We start from the raw sequence: 18,531 nt of genomic DNA on the forward strand, positions 1-18,531 counted from the left end.
TTATGTGACGCATGCTAACTGTTAGCATGCTAACTTTTTGGTGCTAGGTTTGCAACCGTGTACCCCAGAGTCATACAACTTGTCATGTTTTTGGTGTGGCATAAAATAGTACTTTTGATCTCGTTGCCTGATGCAACAGAAAGGATCCTTCAATGGCGTGGATGGCCCACTGGACCGATGAAGTGGCTGACAAGTGATTGAAGGAGCGACTCCTGCCTCAAGTGGGGAAACCATTCATGTGTTCGGATTGCAATCACTTTAAACGGCCATGATGGTGAGCCTGCTGGGATCATACCACCCTGCTGGTTATGTTTACATATGAGCAGTTAAATCTTACACATCCCAAACAATGCGCTATAAACTGTATTTCGGTTATGTACGATTGGACAAAAAGCCGCAGTGGTGCCTCGGTCTACGCCGGACGACGACAGGCGGGGAAGCGGCCTTTCGAGATGTCGCTGTCCGCGGTCCTGAAATCATTTCTTTCTCCCAGTCAGGAAAATGCAAAAAAAAAAACAGGAAAATTACAGTTAAGTGTTTTCTCCTCGTCTCCACGGTAACCTCCCGTGGCCATTTATGCAGTAGTAATAATAGTACAAATAATAATAATAATGGTGAGTCCACACCTTTCAGTGGCTATTTTTACTACATTATATGTTCTCATGGGATAATACTACAGGAATGACTGTTATACTTTTGCCTCGTTACTGAGATCCAAACAGCGGGTGCAATCTGCAAAATAGCGTGTGCTATCCGTGGGCGGGTTGCGTGCGATCTACCAAGACTGCGCGTGCAATTGAAAAGCGGTGCATACCGCTTTATTTTGAAGGAGGATTCTGCGCGTACCGTACGAAGGAGCATCACCGCGAGACACAAGGCGCAAAAAATGCGCATTCCAAAACGTTTTTATCATATAGGATATATGTTTTATTTTACAAAGTATATATATATATATATATATATATATATATATATATATATATAATATATATATATATAATATATACATATATATATATATATATATATATATATATATATATATATATATATATAATATATATATATATATAAATATATATATATATATATATATATAAAAATGTTTTATGTATGTATACATGTGTGTGTACATATACTGTGTATATATACTGTGTATATATACTGTGTATATATATATAAATATATATATATATATATATATATATATATATATATATATATATATATATATATATATATATATATATATATTACAAATTGAATATACGTATGTATACATTTGTATATATTGATTGATTGATTGATTGAGACTTTTATTAGTAGGTTGCACAGTGAAGTACATATTCCGTACAATTGACCACTAAATGGTAACACCCGAATAAGTTTTTCAACTTGTTTAAGTCGGGTCCACTTAAATTGATTCATGATACAGATATATACTATCATATATACTATCATCATAATACAGTCATCACACAAGATAATCACATTGAATTATTTACATTATTTACAATCAGGAGTGTGGAGGGGGGGGTGGGGTGGGGGGGGTGGGGGGGGGGGGGGGGATATGGACATCAAGTAGTGGACATAGAGAGAGAGAGAGAGAGAGAGAGATCAGAAGGCATAAGAAAAAGAATCTGCATTTGATTGTTTACATTTGATTATTAGCAATCCGGGGAGGGTGTTAGTTTAGGTTGTAGCTGCCTGGAGGTGAACTTTTATAGCGGTTTTGAAGGAGGATAGAGATGCCCTTTCTTTTATACCTGTTGGGAGTGCATTCCACATTGATGTGGCATAGAAAGAGAATGAGTTAAGACCTTTGTTAGTTCGGAATCTGGGTTTAACGTGGTAGTGGAGCACCCCCTGGTGTTGTGGTTATGGCGGTCATTTACGTTAAGGAAGTAGTTTGACATGTACTTCGGTATCAGGGAGGTGTAGCGGATTTTATAGACTAGGCTCAGTGCAAGTTGTTTAACTCTGTCCTCCACCTTGAGCCAGCCCACTTTAGAGAAGTGGGTAGGAGTGAGGTGGGATCTGGGGTGGAGGTCTAGAAGTAACCTGACTAGCTTGTTCTGAGATGTTTGGAGTTTAGATTTGAGGGTTTTGGAGGTGCTAGGGTACCAGGAGGTGCATGCGTAATGGAAAAAGGGTTGAACGAGAGTTCCCGCCAGAATCCTCAAGGTGCTTTTGTTGACCAGAGAGGAAATCTGTAGAGAAATCTCGTTCGTTGGTTAACCTTTTTGATTACCTTGGTTGCCATTTTATCACAGGAAAGGTTAGCCTCTAGAATGGAACCTAGGTAGGTGACCTCATCTTTCCTGGTGATGACACTGTCACCTACTTTTATGGTGAAGTGATTGACTCTCTTAAGTTTGATGTGGGACCCAAACAGGATGGATTCTGTTTTACCCAAGTGGATGGATAGCTTGTTGTCAGCGAGCCAGGTGCAAGTTCTACAGAGCTCAGCACTGAGGATTTTCTCCACCTGTGACTTGTCCTTGCCGGATACCAGCAGGGCAGAGTCATCCGCAAACAAAAACAATTCACAGTCGCATGCCGATGACATGTCGTTTATGTATATTAGGAACAGTAAAGGTCCCAATATACTGCCTTGGGGACTCCACAGCTCACCGAGAGGGGGGGGGGGACACGGTGCCGTTCACCTCTACCACCTGCTCCCTCCCCTCCACCAAGTAAGACTGCATCCAGCTCCAAGAGGTTTTGTTAAATCCGATTGCTCTGAGCTTATCCATCAGTATAGCGTGGTTAACGGTGTCAAAGGCCTTCTGAAGGTCCAGCATGACCATGCCGCAGTATTTGCCCGCGTCCACCTCATGTTTGATATGGTCGGTCAGATAGAGAAGGCATGTGTCAGTGGAGTGGTTAGTTCTGAAGCCGGATTGGAATTTGTACATGAGTTTATTAGTGGCAAGGTAACTATCGACCTGTTCATAAACTATTTTCTCCATTACTTTCGAAATGGAGCTGAGAATAGAAACAGGTCGGTAGTTGCCAGGTTCCAATTTGCTTCCTTTTTTAAAGAGGGGAGTTACTCTTGCTATCTTAAAATCTTTTGGTACTTGGCCTTGTGTAATTGATAGGTTTATTATGTGCGTGATGATCGGGGCAATGATGGAGGCAGAGTCCCTGAGGAATCTGGAGGGAATATTATCAAGGCCGGTGGCCTTGTTAGGGTGGAGCGCGCTCAATTTTTTAAACACCTCATCAGCTGTGACCATTTCTAATTTGAAATCATTGTTGGATACTCCTAGCTTTCTGTAGAAGGCTTTAATGTGTTCTACACCAAAGCGACCAGAGTGGTGGGACAGCTTGTTGACAAGAGTTGCAGCTATGCTGGTGAAAAAGGCGTTAAGTCTGCTAGCTACCTCCATTTTGTCTGTAATGAGGGAGTCACCCTCCTTGATGCTGATGTTGGTGAGTCTTGTTTTAAGATTCTGGCTGCAACCAGGAAGCTGGTTGTTGAGAATTTTCCAGAGCTCACGTGGCTTATTCGTGTTTTCCTCTATTTTGTCGTTAATGTAATTTTTTTTTAAAGGATTTAGTCAGGTTGGTTGACTTATTTCTTAATTTATTGCATTGCTTTTTGAGAGTTGAAAGGAGTAATTTGAGGTTGATATTATTGGGTTGTTTATCTACTTCTGTTTTACATTTTTGGTATTCAGAGTATTTCCTGTCTCTGTCTTTTATGGCAGCTAATAGATAGATATGTATGTATTTTTTATGTATGTATACATGTGTGTATGAATACACGTGTATATATATATATATATATATATATATATATATATATATATATATATATATATATATATATATATATATATATATATATATATATATATATATATATATATATATATATATATATATATATAAATATATATATATATATATATATATATATACACACAGTACAGGCCAAAAGTTTACACAGCTTCTCATATAGGATATATGTTATATTTTACAAAATGTATATATATATATATATATATATATATATATATATATATATATATATATTACAAATTGAATCTACGTATGTATACATTTGAATATACATATATATATATATTTTTTTTTAATGTATGTATACATGTGTGTATGTATGTATGTATATATATATATATATATATATATATATATATATATATATATATATATATATATATATATATATATATATATATATATATATATATATATATATATATACACACATACATACATACATACATACACACACATGTATACATACATTAAACTATCTCTCCCAGCTGGCCTGGGAACGCCTCGGGATCCCCCTGGAGGAGCTGGACGAAGTGGCGGGGGAGAGGGAAGTCTGGGCTTCCCTGCTTAGGTTGCTGCCCCCGCGACCCGACCTCGGATAAGTGGAAGAAGATGGATGGATATATATATATGTATATATATATATATATATATATATATATATATATATATATATATATGCAATCCGGAATGGAAGTTGACCATTGACTATAATCTGTATTATATATAATATCCAATTATAAACAATGCGACCTCGCTAGTGCCTGATTGAAATGCAACCCGGAAGTTGACCATTGACTACACTCGGTATTAAATATAATATTCAATTATAAACAAGGCGACCTCGCTACTGCCTGATTAAAATGCAACCCGGAAGTTGACCGTTGACTAAACTCTGTATTAAATATAGTATCCAATTATAAACAGTGCGACCTCGCTACTGCCTGATTAAAATGCAACCCTGAAGTTGACCATTGACTACAAGTTGACAATTGACTATACTCTGTATTATATATAATATCCAATTATAAACAATGTGACCTAAACTGCCTGATTAAAATGCAACCCGGAAGTTGACCATTGACTATACTCTGTATTATATATAATATCCAATTATAAACAATGCGACGTCTCTAGTGCCTGATTAAAATGCAACCCTGAAGTTGACCATTGACTATACTCTGTATTATATATAATATCCAATTATAAACAGTGTGACGTCCCTAGTGCCTGATTAAAATGCAACCCGGAAGTTGACCATTGACTATACTCTGTATTAAATATAATATCCAATTATAAACAATGCGACGTCTCTAGTGCCTGATTAAAATTCAACCCGGAAGTTGTGCCGAAAGTTATATTTAAAATGATATCTTTTAGTCCGTCCTTATGATGTTTTTCTCTCTTTATGAATAAAGTTGGCATGGTTTATGATGATAAATGTGTGCAATGAATGGATTAGACGCCTCCTCCTCCTGCAACTCTCTCTCTCCTCGCCGAGAGCGACACGATGCCAGCATGATGATTATTATTATTACTACTACACGCACAAACACCACGTAGCTCGCTTGTTACTCGCAGATAACATCACACAAGAGGAGGGGAGATAAGAAAGGACAAAAAAAGAAGGAACATGGAGGTGAAAATATTGGAATAGATCGCCATCATCACCATCATCATCATCGCCGCCGCCGAGCTTCTTCCTCCCGGCGTCCGGCGCCGATGGACCGGCTTCCACTTTGAGGAATATCTTCCCTTTTTCTCATCTCCGCCGCTTCTAAGTGGACTTTTCTATCATTTTGTTCCAGCTTTAAGTGTGCGGAACAAGCGGGGACACGGTGAGTCGCCATTGTGACATAGTTTGTCGGACAGGACAGGAGGACTTCCGACATGCATGTTGATTTCTATGTTTTGATGTGCAAAATGTTATTATTATTGTTATTATTATTATTATTTATAGCAGGTGAGATACAATTGAACTTCTAACAAGTAGCTCCTCCATACAAAAACTAAAAAAAACAATATTAAATAAATCAGAAAGAATAATAATAAGGTCGATATGGCTAAACAATGTATCACTATATACCTTTTTATATTGGTCGATGCCGATAATTGTGTGAATGCTCCAAAACAGTCACACATGCTTTTATATACCAACATTCATCTATTTATTCTCCTTTTCCTCCTCTTCCTCCTCCTCCTCCTCCTCCTTCTCTTTCTTCTCCTCCTTCTCCTCCAACTCCTTCTCCTCCTTCTTCTCCTTCTCTTTCTTCTCCTCCTTCTTCTCATTCTTCTCTTTCTTCTTCTCCTTCTCCTTCTCATCCTCCTCCGTCTCCTTCTTCTCCTTCTCCTTCTTCTTTTTCTTCTTTTTCTTCTTCTTCTCATCCTCTTCCATCTCCTTCTTCTTCTTCTTCTTCTCCTTACCCTCCTTCTTCTTCTCCTTCTTCTTTCTTCCTTCTCCTTCTTCTTTTTCTTCTTTTTCTTCTTCTTCTCATCCTCTTCCATCTTCTTCTTCTTCTTCTTCTTCTCCTTACCCTCCTTCTTCTTCTCCTTCTTCTTTCTTCTCCTCCTCCTTCTCCTCCAACTCCTTCTCCTCCTTCTTCTTCTTCTCCTTCTCCTCCAACTCCTTCTCCTCCTCCTTCTTCTTCTCCTCCTCCTCCTCCTTCTCCTCCAACTCCTCCTCCTTCTTCTTCTTCTCCTTCTCCTCCAACTCCTTCTCCTCCTCCTTCTTCTCCTCCTCCTTCTTCTTCTTCTTCTTCTTCTTCTCCTCCTTCTTCTCCTTAGCCTCCTCCTTCTTCTTCTTCTTTCTTCTTCTTCTTCTCCTTCTCCTTCTTTTCCTCCTTCTCCCCCTTCTTTTTCTTCTTCTCCTTCTTCTCCTTCTCCTTCTTTTTTCCTCCGTGTCCTCCTTCTTCTTCACCTCCTTCCCATCCTTCTCCTCCTTCTCTTTCTCCCCCTTCTCCTTTTTTTTCTTCTTCCTTCTTCTCCTTCTTCTTATTCTCCTTCTCCTCCTTCTCCTCCTCCTTCTCCCCCTTCTTTTTCTTCTTCTCTTTATTCTTCTCCTTCTCCCCCTCCTTCTTTTTTCCTCCTTGTCCTCCTTCTTCTTCTCCTCCTTCCCACCCTTCTTCTCCTTCTCCTTCTCCCCCTTCTCCTTTTTTTCTTCTTCCTTCTTCTCCTCCTTTTTCTTTTTATTCTCCTTCTCCTCCTTCTCCTTCTTTTCCTCCTTCTTCTTTTTCTTCTCTTATCTTCCTTCTTTTCCTCCTTCTTCTTCTCCTCCTTTTTTTCTCCTTCTCCTTCTTCTATTTCTTCTCCTTCTCCTCCTCATTCTTCTTCTTCTTCTTCTCTTTATTCTTCTTCTTATTCTTCTTCTCCTCCTCATTCTTCTTTTCCTTCTCCTTCTCCTTCTCCTTCTTCTTCTTCATCTCCTTCTCCTTTTTCTCCTTCTTCTTCTCCTTCTCTTTCTTCTTTTCCTCCTCCTCTTTCTTCTTCCTCTTCCTCTCCTCCTCCTCCTCCTCCAGATTTTGCCTCGCTCTAACTTCCACATGTTTCATCCGACTCAAACCGCTCCAACTTCAAACAGTTCAGTCTATTCAGGACAAATTGTGTGTGGGTGACATAGTTTAGTCGGACAGGAGAACATTAGTCGGACAGGAGAACATGAGGACATGAGGTCAGGAGGACATGAGGACAGGAGGTCAGGAGGAGTTCCAACATGGGAGAATGTGGATGTTGATTTCTGACATTTTATGTTTTGGAGATGTGCAAAATGCAATCATTATTATTTATGAGATACAACTGAAAGTTAACAAGTAGCTCCTCCATACAAAACAACAACAAAAAAACACAATATTAAATAAGAGAGAACAGGGCTGGTCGATATGGATAAACATTGTATCACTATATAGTAGGGGGGTAACGGTACACAAAAATTTCGGTTCGGTACATACCTCGGTTTAGAGGTCACGGTTCGGTTAATTTTCGGTACAGTAAGAAAACAACAAAATATACATTTTTTGGTTATTTATTTACCAAATGTGTAAACAATGGCTTCATCCTTTTAACATTGGGAACACTATAATAATTCTGCCCACGTTAATCAACATTAAACTGCCTCAAGTTGTTGCTGAGATTAAATAAAATGACAAAACTTTTCTTCTACATACAAAAAGTGCAACATTTAACAGTTTCAAGTCAACTCATCATGCTTAATTTATTACAGCCAGTAGTTGATTTTTATTATGTAAATGTTATATTTGTATCAACATGTGATAGCAGGGACCCTGCCATTCAAAACTAGGCTGCTGCATTACTAATGATTCATGTAACTATAGCTGAAAAAAATAGTACAATAGCAATAGGAGAGACTATTCATCCCTGAACACCATGGAGTTCATGTAGGCTTAATGGTGCAGTTACATTATTATATCAACTATCAGAGACAGAAACTCTCCATTTAACTTAATGTCTTTTTTTGCTGCTTCAACACAGCTCAAACAACACAGAAAAAGGTCAAGTGAAATAACAGACAGACAGGGCTTTGCTGTCCGTAACACACACACACAGACCGCAAAATGAGCTAACGTTACGCTAAAAGCGATTTAGCCTTTACCTCAAGCCAGGACTGCGAGCGAGCTGAGCTGCCGTTTATATTTCTAGAAGGTCAACGGGCTCATAGTGATGTTACTAGTAGTTGACTGGGAGGTGTTTATAATCATTTGGGGAGAGTCCGCAGCCTGATGCTTACCTGCTAAACGCTAAGCACTGACTACATGCGCTCTGAATACACACTGCTGATTGGCTGTTACCGCTCTGTTTGTAACCAATCAGATGGTTGTGTGGGTGGGACAATGCTGGGTGCTGTGTAGAGGACTGACAGAGAAGAGGCAGAAAGCGGAGCAGCTTGTCAAGACTTTAGCTTAGGCGGCTACTTCATATGTTCGTGTGGAAACTCGTTCGGTACACCACCGAACCGAAACCCCCGTACCGAAACGGTTCAATACAAATACACGTATTGTTACACCCCTAATATATATACATATGCATACATAATTGGACGATTTTTCATGAGTATCAATTATGTGTCTTTGACTTTTGCAGTACCTGCATTGGTAATCCACGGAAATATACACACATTGATTGGAGTGTAATAATTCATGGCACTCGAGATTTGACCTTGACAGACATAATCATACTTCTAATGCACAACAAGTAAGGCATCTTCAAAACAAACACAAGTTAGACTATTTCAAGTTACCTTCTAAAGTTAAAGTTAAAGTACCAATGATTGTCACACACACACTAGGTGTGGTGAAAATTGACCTCTGCATTTGACCCATCCCCTTGATCACCCCCTGGGAGGTGAGGGGAGCAGTGGGCAGCAGCGGTACCGCGCCCAGGAATCATTTTGGTGATTTAACCCCCAATTCCAACCCTTGATGCTGAGTGCCAAGCAGGGAGGTAATGGGTCCCATTTTTATAGTCTTTGGTATGACTCGGCCGGGATTTGAACTCACAACCTACCGATCTCAGGGCTGACACTCTAACCACTAGGCCACTGAGTATCAGTTCGCAGCGCTGGCTCATCGATTTGTTTTAATCAACATATTGACCGGCCATTTTTGGTTGTCAGATTGACTGATGTGTACCCGAATTGGACTTGAAGTACTGGTATTGCACAGCTCTTGACCATATATGGTCTTGTGACTTTGCGAGGCATATGGCTACTGTTGTGTCGACCAGCTCTTCCTCCCAGGAAATCTAAGTTACTGGTCAATCCCAAGTTCTTTCGATGACATATATGCTGAGTAAGAAGGACCATCAAGACAGAATTGGAATATTATCAAGTTTCACTGAAATTTCAGGAGATCAGCTTAATCAATACATTCATACGGGCTACTCTAGTTGATCTGACATCCATCCATCCATCCATCCATTTTCTACCGCTTATTCCCTTCGGGGTCACGGGGGGCGCTGGAGCCTATCTCAGCTACAATTGGGCGGAAGGCGGGGTACACCCTGGACAAGTCGCCACCTCATCGCAGGGCCAACACAGATAGACAGACAACATTCACACTCACATCCACACACTAGGGCCAATTTAGTGTTGCCAATCAACCTATCCCCAGGTGCATGTCTTTGGAGGTGGGAGGAAGCCGGAGTGCCCGGAGGGAACCCACGCAGTCACGGGGAGAACATGCAAACTCCACACAGAAAGATCCCGATTCCGGGATTGAACTCACGACTACTCAGGACCTTCGTATTGTGAGGCAGACGCACTAACCCCTCTGCCACCGTGCTGCCAGTTGATCTGACATTCAAACGGAAAAGCCAACTCCTTGCACACAAAGAAAGCCCCCCCTCCCCCTCGCAACACTGATAAGGAACAAGTGGGGGAGGTATTCACATTCCAATGGTTAAGACACTAAAAAGGCATCTGAGGACAAAGAGAAACTGGTAGAATATACAAAGGAAAAGTACTAGATGATCCAAACATGGCTATGTATAGAGAAATAACTCTTAAACATATCGGCATTCTCCACATTACTTTGCACTGTGTTTGTCAATTCAGCTCCTATTTTTGGTAAATATTGTAGTTCGGTAGGAACCCGTCCTGTCAGTAGTGATACTAATAATACTGATAAATACTAGTACAGGATTATGGAGACTGCCGTGGATTGAACTGTTGTGTGATCCCGGCTTCACCGTCACAGTGAATGTTCTCATTCAAAGGTCACGGCGTTTTGTCATTCTCTGCATTAATTGCCGCCATTTCTTGGCTAATGTGAGCAGTTGTTATGCACGTAATCACTATTCGTGACATGTAGCCACAACAGAGACCCTTGGACAGAACCCTGTTTGTCCGACCCAGAGCAAAGAGGGGTGTGTGTTCATCTCATACGGGCAGATCACTAAGGTCTCCTGTCTGGCAGACTATGATGACTGCGTTCTACACTATATTGCCAAAAGTATTTGGCCACCAATCCAAATGATCAGAATCAACTGTCCTAATCACTTGGCCCCTTGACAAACATTTGTGAAAGAACGGGCCGCGGTCAGGAGCTCATTGGTTTCCAGCGGGGAACTGTCATAGGATGCCACCTGTGCAACAAATCCAGTTGTGAAATGTCCTCGCTCCTAAATATTCCAAAGTCAACTGTCAGCTTTATTATAAGAAAATGGAAGAGTTTGGGAACAACAGCAACTCAGCCGCCAAGTGGTAGGCCACGTAAACTGACAGAGAGGGGTCAGTGGATGCTGAAGCTCATAGTGCAAAGAGGTCGGCGACTTTCTGCACGGTCAGTTGCTACAGAGCTCCAAACTTCACGTGACCTTCCAATTAGCCCACGTACAGTACGCAGAGAGCTTTATGGAATGGGTTTCCATGGCCGTGCAGCTGCATCTAAGTCATACATCCCCAAGTCCAAAGCAAAGCGTGGGATGCAGTGGTGTAAAGCACGTCGCCACTGGACTCTGGAGCAATGGAGACACCTTCTCTGGAGTGATGAATCACGCTTTTCCATCTGGCAATCTAGAGGACCAGTCTGGGTTTGGAGTGTTGTCAGCAGAATGCTACATTTCGGACCGCATTGTGCCGAGTGTGAAATTTGGTAGAGGAGGAAATATGGTGCAGGGTTGTTTTTCAGGAGTTAGTTCCAGTGAAAGGAGAGGACCAGTCTGGGTTTGGAGGGTTGCCAGCAGAATGCTACATTTCGGACCGCATTGTGCCGAGTGTGAAATTTGGTAGAGGAGGAATTATGGTGCAGGGTTGTTTTTCAGGAGTTAGTTCCAGTGAAAGGAACTTCAAACGCTCCAGGATACCAAAACATTTTGGACAATTCCATGCTCCCAACCTTGTGGGAACAGTTTGGAGCGGGGCCCCTTCCTCGTTCAACATGACTGCGACTATGCACCGGTGCACAAAGCAAGGTCCATAGAGACATGGACGACAGAGTCTGGTGTGGATGAACTTGACTGGCCTGCGCAGAGTCCTGACCTGAACCCGATAGAATTAGAACGGAGACTGAGAGCCAGGCCTTCTCCACTAACGTCAGTGTGTGACCTCACCAATGCGCTTTTGGAAGAATGGTGGAAAATTCCTACAAACACACTCCGCAACCTTGTGGACAGCCTTCCCAGAAGAGTTGAAGCTGTAATAGCTGCAAAAGGTGGACCGACATCATATTGAACCCTATGGGTTAGAAATGGGATGGCACTTCAAGTTCATATGTGAGTCAAGGCAGGTGGCCAAATACTTTTGGCAATACAGTGTATGTCAGCCGTATTCCGTCGCAGATTAAATTTAAGAAGAAAACAACAAACAAATTCGTGGGGGAAGAATAATTTTCACCATTTTAGCGCAGACACAAATATTCCGCACAGAACAGACGTCAGCGTTATTTGACATACTTTTGGCAGTTGCTGTCACTCCCATGGCAACCAGGAAGTTAATCCATTTGGACTCCATGACTTACCGCGCACTGTATTGTACATTCGGTATTAACTCGAATGCATCCGAGTGCGAAGGGATCCTTATTGAAGCATTGTTTTCAATTTCCGCTCCAGGATACGCTCTTGACTAACGACGCTACTGTCAGCGGAGCTCTCACATAACTGGCATATTCACAATTTAGAGTCAGCCAGCCGCAACATGCCAAAACGCATAACTAAAACTGTAATGAAGTATATATTGTCTTCAGGGTGAATGCTTCGGATGAAATACAGTCCTGGTCAAAAGTGTACGTACACTTGTATAGAACATCATGTCATGGCTGTCTTGAGTTTCCAATCATTTCTACAACTCTTATTCTCATTTTTTGTTTCATCTGACATCACATGGACAAAGATAAGACCTTCTGGAGGAAAGTTCTGTGGTCAGATGAAACAAAAATGGAGCTGTTTGGCCACAATACCCAGCAATATGTTTGGAGGAGAACAGGTGAGGGCTTTAATCCCAGGAACACCATTCCTACCGTCAAGCATGGTGGTGGTAGTATTATGCTCTGGGCATGTTTTGCCGCCAATGGAACTGGCAAAACAGGCAAAGACATTGAATAGTTGTGTTATTGTTTGTGCTATGGCGCCATATTTTGCACTGGCCCTTCTGTGTAGACTGAGGTGTCGACCGGAAGTACAATCGCCGTTCCGTCTTCTAGCCACCCGTTGCGTTTCTACTAACATGGATTTGTCATTCGACACTCCAAGCAACGTCTGTCAGTTTTACAATATAACAAAAACTATTCTTACTTACCAAACCGTCCCATGTGCGATGTCTGTAGGAGCGTATTTATATTTCTACGTGCTATCAAGCTAGCGTTGTTAGCATTAGCTAATATAGTACTTTCAATGGCATTCCTTTTGTATTGTTTCAGTTCCGTAAATTCCCTCAATTTGTGTTCATCACATGGACAAAGGTAAGACCTTCTGGAGGAAAGTTCTGTGGTCAGATGAAACAAAAATTTAACTGTATGGCCACATTACCCAGCAATATGGCTAATGGATTATACTTGTTTAGCGCTTTTCTACCTTTTTAAGGAACTCAAAGCACTTTGACACTATTTCCAAATTCTCCCATTCACACACTGATGGCGGGAGCTGCCATGCAAGGCGCTAACCAGGACCCATCAGGAGCAAGGGTGAAGTGTTTTGCTCAAGGACACAATGGACGTGACTAGGATGGTAGAAGGTGGGGATTGAACCAGGAACCCTCAGGTTGCTGGCACAGCCACTCTCCCAACCGCGCCACGCCACGCCGTCCCCGTCCCATCTTTAATATGTTTGGAGGAGAAAATGTGAGGCTTTTAATCCCAGGAACACCATACCTACCGTCAAGCATGGTGGTGGTAGTATTATGCTCTGGGCCTGTTTTGCTGCCAATGCAACTGGTGCTTTACAGAGAGTAAATGGGACAATGAAAAAGGAGGATTACCTCCAAATTCTTCAGGACAAGCTAAAATCATCAGCCCGGAGGTTGGGTCTTGGGCGCAGTTGGGTGTTCCAACAGGACAATGACCCCAAACACACGTCAAAAAGTGGTAAAGGAATGGCTAAATCAGGCTAGAATGAAGGTTTTGGAATGGCCTTCCCAAAGTCCTGACTTAAACGTGTGGACAATGTTGAAGAAAAAAGTCCATGTCAGAAAACCAACACATTTAGCCGAACTGCACCAATTTTGTCAAGAGGAGTGGTCAAAAATTCAAGCAGAAGCTTGTGGATGGCTACCAAAAGCGCCTTATTGCAGGTAAACTTGCCAAGGGACTTTTGACCCTCACATTTTCAGTAGACCCATAATAAATTCATAAAAGAAGCAAACTTCATGAATGTTTTTTTGTGACCAACAAGTATGTGCATCACAAAAAAATAAGAGTTGTAGAAATGATTAAAAACTCAAGACAGCCATGACATGATGTTCTTTCGACTCCTGCAACTCACTTCTTGTCGGGATCCCCAGCAAGAACTTCCAGAAGCTGCAGTACATACCAAATAATGCTGCTAGGATCCTGATGAGAAATCACACCGGTTCTCAAATCCCTTCACTGGCTTCCTGTTCCACTCGGGATTGAATACAAAGTCTCCCTACTAACCCACCAGTGCCCCCCTCTACCTCAAAGAACTGCTCACCCCCAAATCCTCCACACGACACATCCGCTCCGGACAGGCTAACCTCCTCCAACCTCCGAGGACAAAGCTCCGAACCATGGGAGACCGGGCCATGCCCCGCTGCTCCCAGTCTATGGGACGCTCTCCCTGACCACCTGAGGGCACCACTGACTGTGGATGCTTTTAAAAAAGGCTAAAAACCCCTTCTTTTTAAAATAGCATTTTGATAGATTTATGTGTGCTAGTTCTAGCTTTTAGGCTTTATTTAATTGTATTATTTATTTTACTCTTTGGGGCCAGCTATTTGTTGTTCTAGCTTTGTTTTTTTGTTTTTTTTAAATGCACTGTAGCACTTTGAGATTGTTTGTTCAATGTAAAGTGCTTTTACAAATAAAATCTATTATTGTTGTTATCATTATTCTTTACAAGTGTATGTAAACTTTTGATCGCGACTGTATGAACCTGAAAAACGATTACTGTGCCTCCCAAATGGAAGAGGCGGTGACATTCAATCATCTTCCTTCCGTCCGGTCGGACGTCATTCATCAATGACAGTGAGAAACGCTGCCATTCAAACAAAAACCGGTCACATAATAATTGGACAGAAGGAGCTGCATGCGAGTCTATTGAAGCCGGAAGAATACATTGAAAGACCACGTCGACCCTCAAATTCTGCAGAGCGACGACTGGGGGAAAAAAAAAAAAAATGCTTTAATCGAATATGTCAATCATCCTTAGCATTTAAAATAGAAACAGCACTTTGGGGAATGTAAGCACGTGGGCAATGGTTGAGGAAATTGACATTTGAACATTGGAGAGTGGAAATGTTTGGGCAAGAAAGGTGACCCTGATCTCCTTAAGACAATAAGGTCCAAGAAGGCTTGGCAGTTTTATTTCATAAAGGGTACATTCTCGCCCGAAAAGGGTGGAGTGCCATCTCCAGGTTGGGGCGGAGATCTTGTCCCAAGTGGAGGAGTTCAAGTACCTCGGAGTCTTGCTCACGAGTGGGGAGAAGAGTGGATCGTGAGATCGACAGGCGGATCGGTGCGGCGTCTTCAGTAATGCGGACGCTGTATCGATCCGTTGTGGTGAAGAAGGAGCTGAGCTGAAAGGCAAAGCTCTCAATTTTTCCAGTCGATCTACGTTCCCATCCTCACCTATGGTCATGAGCTTTGGGTTATGACCGAAAGGACAAGATCACGGGTACAAGCGGCCGAAATGAGTTTCCTCCGCCCGGTGGCGGGGCTCTCCCTTAGAGATATGGTGAGAAGATCCGGGAGGAGCTCAAAGTAAAGCCACTGCTCCTCCACATGGAGAGGAGCCAGATGAAGTGGTTCGGGCACACGTTGGGAAGACTATGTCTAGAAAATGGATCGATGCGATGGTTCGGTTCGCAGCCGAGTTTGAAGCGAATTGGATGGGAATCAGTACCTCCAAGTCCGAGTCCATGGTTTTCGCCCGGAAAAGGGTGGAGTGCCATCTCCAGGGTTGGGGAGGAGATCTTGCCCCAAGTGAATGAGTTCAAGTACCTCGGAGTCTTGCTCACGAGTGGGGGAAAGAGTGGATCGTGAGATCAACAGGCGGATCGGTGCGGCGTCTTCAGTAATGCGGACGCTGTATCGATCCGTTGTGGTGAAGAAGGAGCTGAGTCGGAAGGCAAAGTTCTCAATTTACCGGTCGATCTACGTTCCCATCCTCACCTATGGTCATGAGCTTTGGGTTATGACCGAAAGGACAAGATCACGGTTGCAAGCGGCCGGAATGAGTTTCCTCCACGGGGTGGCGGGTCTCTCCCTTAGAGATAGGGTGAGGAGTTCTGTCATCCGGGAGGAATTCAGAGTAAAGCCGCTGCTCCTCCACATGGAGAGGAGCCAAATGAGATAGTTCTGGCATCTGCTCAGGATGCCACCCAAACGCCTCCCTAGGGAGGTGTTTGGGGCATGTCCGACCGGCAGGAGGCCGAGGGGAAGACCCAGGACACGTTGGGAAGACTATGTCTCCCGGCTGGCCTGGGAACGCCTCAGGATCCCCCGGGAGGAGCTGGACCAAGTGGCTGGGGAGAGGGAAGTCTGGGCTTCTTTGCTTAGGCTCCTGCCCTGTGACTCGACCTCGGATAAGCGGAAGAAAATGGATGGATGGATGGATACATTGTTCAAAACAGTGTCTACAACCCCAGACATGCACACATGGATGGACTATGGACTGATCTCCTTCAATAAACATCTGCACAACCATCACTGTCTTGTCATACAGTCATATTTTGGTTAATCTTATTTTTGAACTCTTAGTAAGGATGACTTTAGTACTCAAATACAAGTACCGTATTTTTCGGACTATACGGTACACTTAAAATCCTTTCAGTTTCCCTAAAATTGGGTGCGTCTTATAACCCGGTGCGCCTAATGTACGGATTGATTCTGGTTGTGCTTACCAACCTTGAGGCAATTTTATTTGGTACATGGTGTAATGGTAAGTGTAACCAGTAGTCGCACATAAGAGATACGTGTAGACTGCAATATGACTCAAGTAAACAACACCAAAATTGTACATGTTCCATTGAAAATATAGAACATTACACACGGCGCTCAAAATGTTTTAGTACGACTTTGGTAAGCTATGAAGCCGCACCACTTGACGGATTGTACTGTGCTTCAACATAGGAGTATTATTATGGTGTTTCTATAAGGTAAGACATTATCTGGCGTTTCGTTTCGCAATATTATGCAAAAGCAACTTTTCTTACCTTCTGGTACCTGCTGATGTGTATTTGGGATCTGCATAAGTCCTGAAAATTTGCGCTTGTCCACCTTTGTAGTCCGTGCCGACACCGTAGTCGATAAGCTTCTTCTTTGTCTCTATCATCCATTCATCCTTTGCTGTTGCCATTTCTAATATAAAGTAGTGTCAAGTTCTTACTTATATCTGTCAGTAAACTCGCCATGAAAGCGCTAAAACAAACCAGTGTAGTGAGTTTACATTATTCACCCAAGAAACTTTAGTTATTAGAGAGTTCCGGTCGGACATTTTTTCACGGGCGTTGTTGTTGCACTAGTGATCCACGATCGAGGAGACGCTGCTCCGTTGCTGATTAAAGTAAAGTCTGAATGTCATTAAAACAAGTTAGCTCAACAAAGATGGCGGGGAGAAGACTCTGTCGAAGGTAAGCCACGTAAATAAGACCGCCCACAAAACGGCGCATCCCGAAGCGACTGTCAGAAAGCGGCTTGAAGATGGTCTGCAAGACATCATCTATGCAACTTTTCATAGGGCGGAGGGGGGAGTCCACATTCTAAAAATATATCTAATTACAAACCCAGCTCTGGTTAACTTGAATCAAAGAGCATAAATCCAAACTGACCTTTGGAAGCCTCAGGAAGCGCAGAGCGGCCCAAATATTCTAATTGGTCATTTGGAAGCACATACGCAGTCAAAAACATCCACAAAGCAGGCAGCCTCTGCTCACTGAGTTACGATCCCTCCTTGACAGTTACATTTGATAACCACCAATATATGCCAGGTTCTGCTGGTCTTGAACCCCAAGGTGCACAGGTGGGAGGCACAGCTCAGGTAAACATGACTTTAATGTTGTCATGATCCGTTGGCCGGATCATGTTTTGTTATGTTCTGTTAGTTTTGGACTCCCTTAGTTCCTGTTTTGCGCACCCTTGAGTTTGTTTTAGTTACCATGGTTACTTATTATTTTCACCTGCCTCTGATTGGTGTTCGGGACGCTCACCTGTTTTCCGAGCACTAATCAGAGGCATTATTTAAGCCTGCCTTTGCCGGTCAGTCGGCCTGGCTTCATTGTTTGATTCACGCCACAGTTACGTGAGTATTCCTTATCTCTAGTCTATGACAAGTGTTAGCTTGTAGCGTGCGATCGGCACGTTGTCCCTTCAGCTTGTTTTCTGTTTTTGTACTTCTTTGAATTTTGAGGAATAAATCATGTTCCTACCTGCACGCCTTGTCCGGAGTTGTCCGTCTGCATCCCGGGGGAACGAAACCCGCAGTAAGCTGCGACCCCCCCCCCCCCCCCCCGCCGTGACAAATGTCAAAAAAAGGAAATGGTAAGCGCACACCGAGGAAAACCAGGAAACAGGGTACAATAATCGAGCCCTGACTGGAGGG

At 42.6% G+C, this 18,531-nt stretch overlaps 1 protein-coding gene across 2 annotated transcripts in view; it reads left to right on the plus strand.

The window, feature by feature from the left end:
- The first annotated feature begins 5,213 nt into the window (after nucleotides 1-5,213).
- lrrc24 (leucine rich repeat containing 24) overlaps nucleotides 5,214-18,531 on the plus strand; it is a 38,779-nt gene continuing 25,461 nt past the window's right edge. The window contains exon 1 of one of the 2 annotated variants that reach the window (XM_062070424.1): nucleotides 5,214-5,648. The gene's annotated coding sequence lies outside the window, so the exon portion shown is untranslated. The remainder of the gene's footprint in view (nucleotides 5,649-18,531) is intronic. The other variant, XM_062070423.1, reaches the window with a different exon arrangement.

This window comes from Entelurus aequoreus, linkage group LG14 (genome assembly GCF_033978785.1).
Source record: "Entelurus aequoreus isolate RoL-2023_Sb linkage group LG14, RoL_Eaeq_v1.1, whole genome shotgun sequence".
Lineage (NCBI taxonomy): Eukaryota > Metazoa > Chordata > Actinopteri > Syngnathiformes > Syngnathidae > Entelurus > Entelurus aequoreus.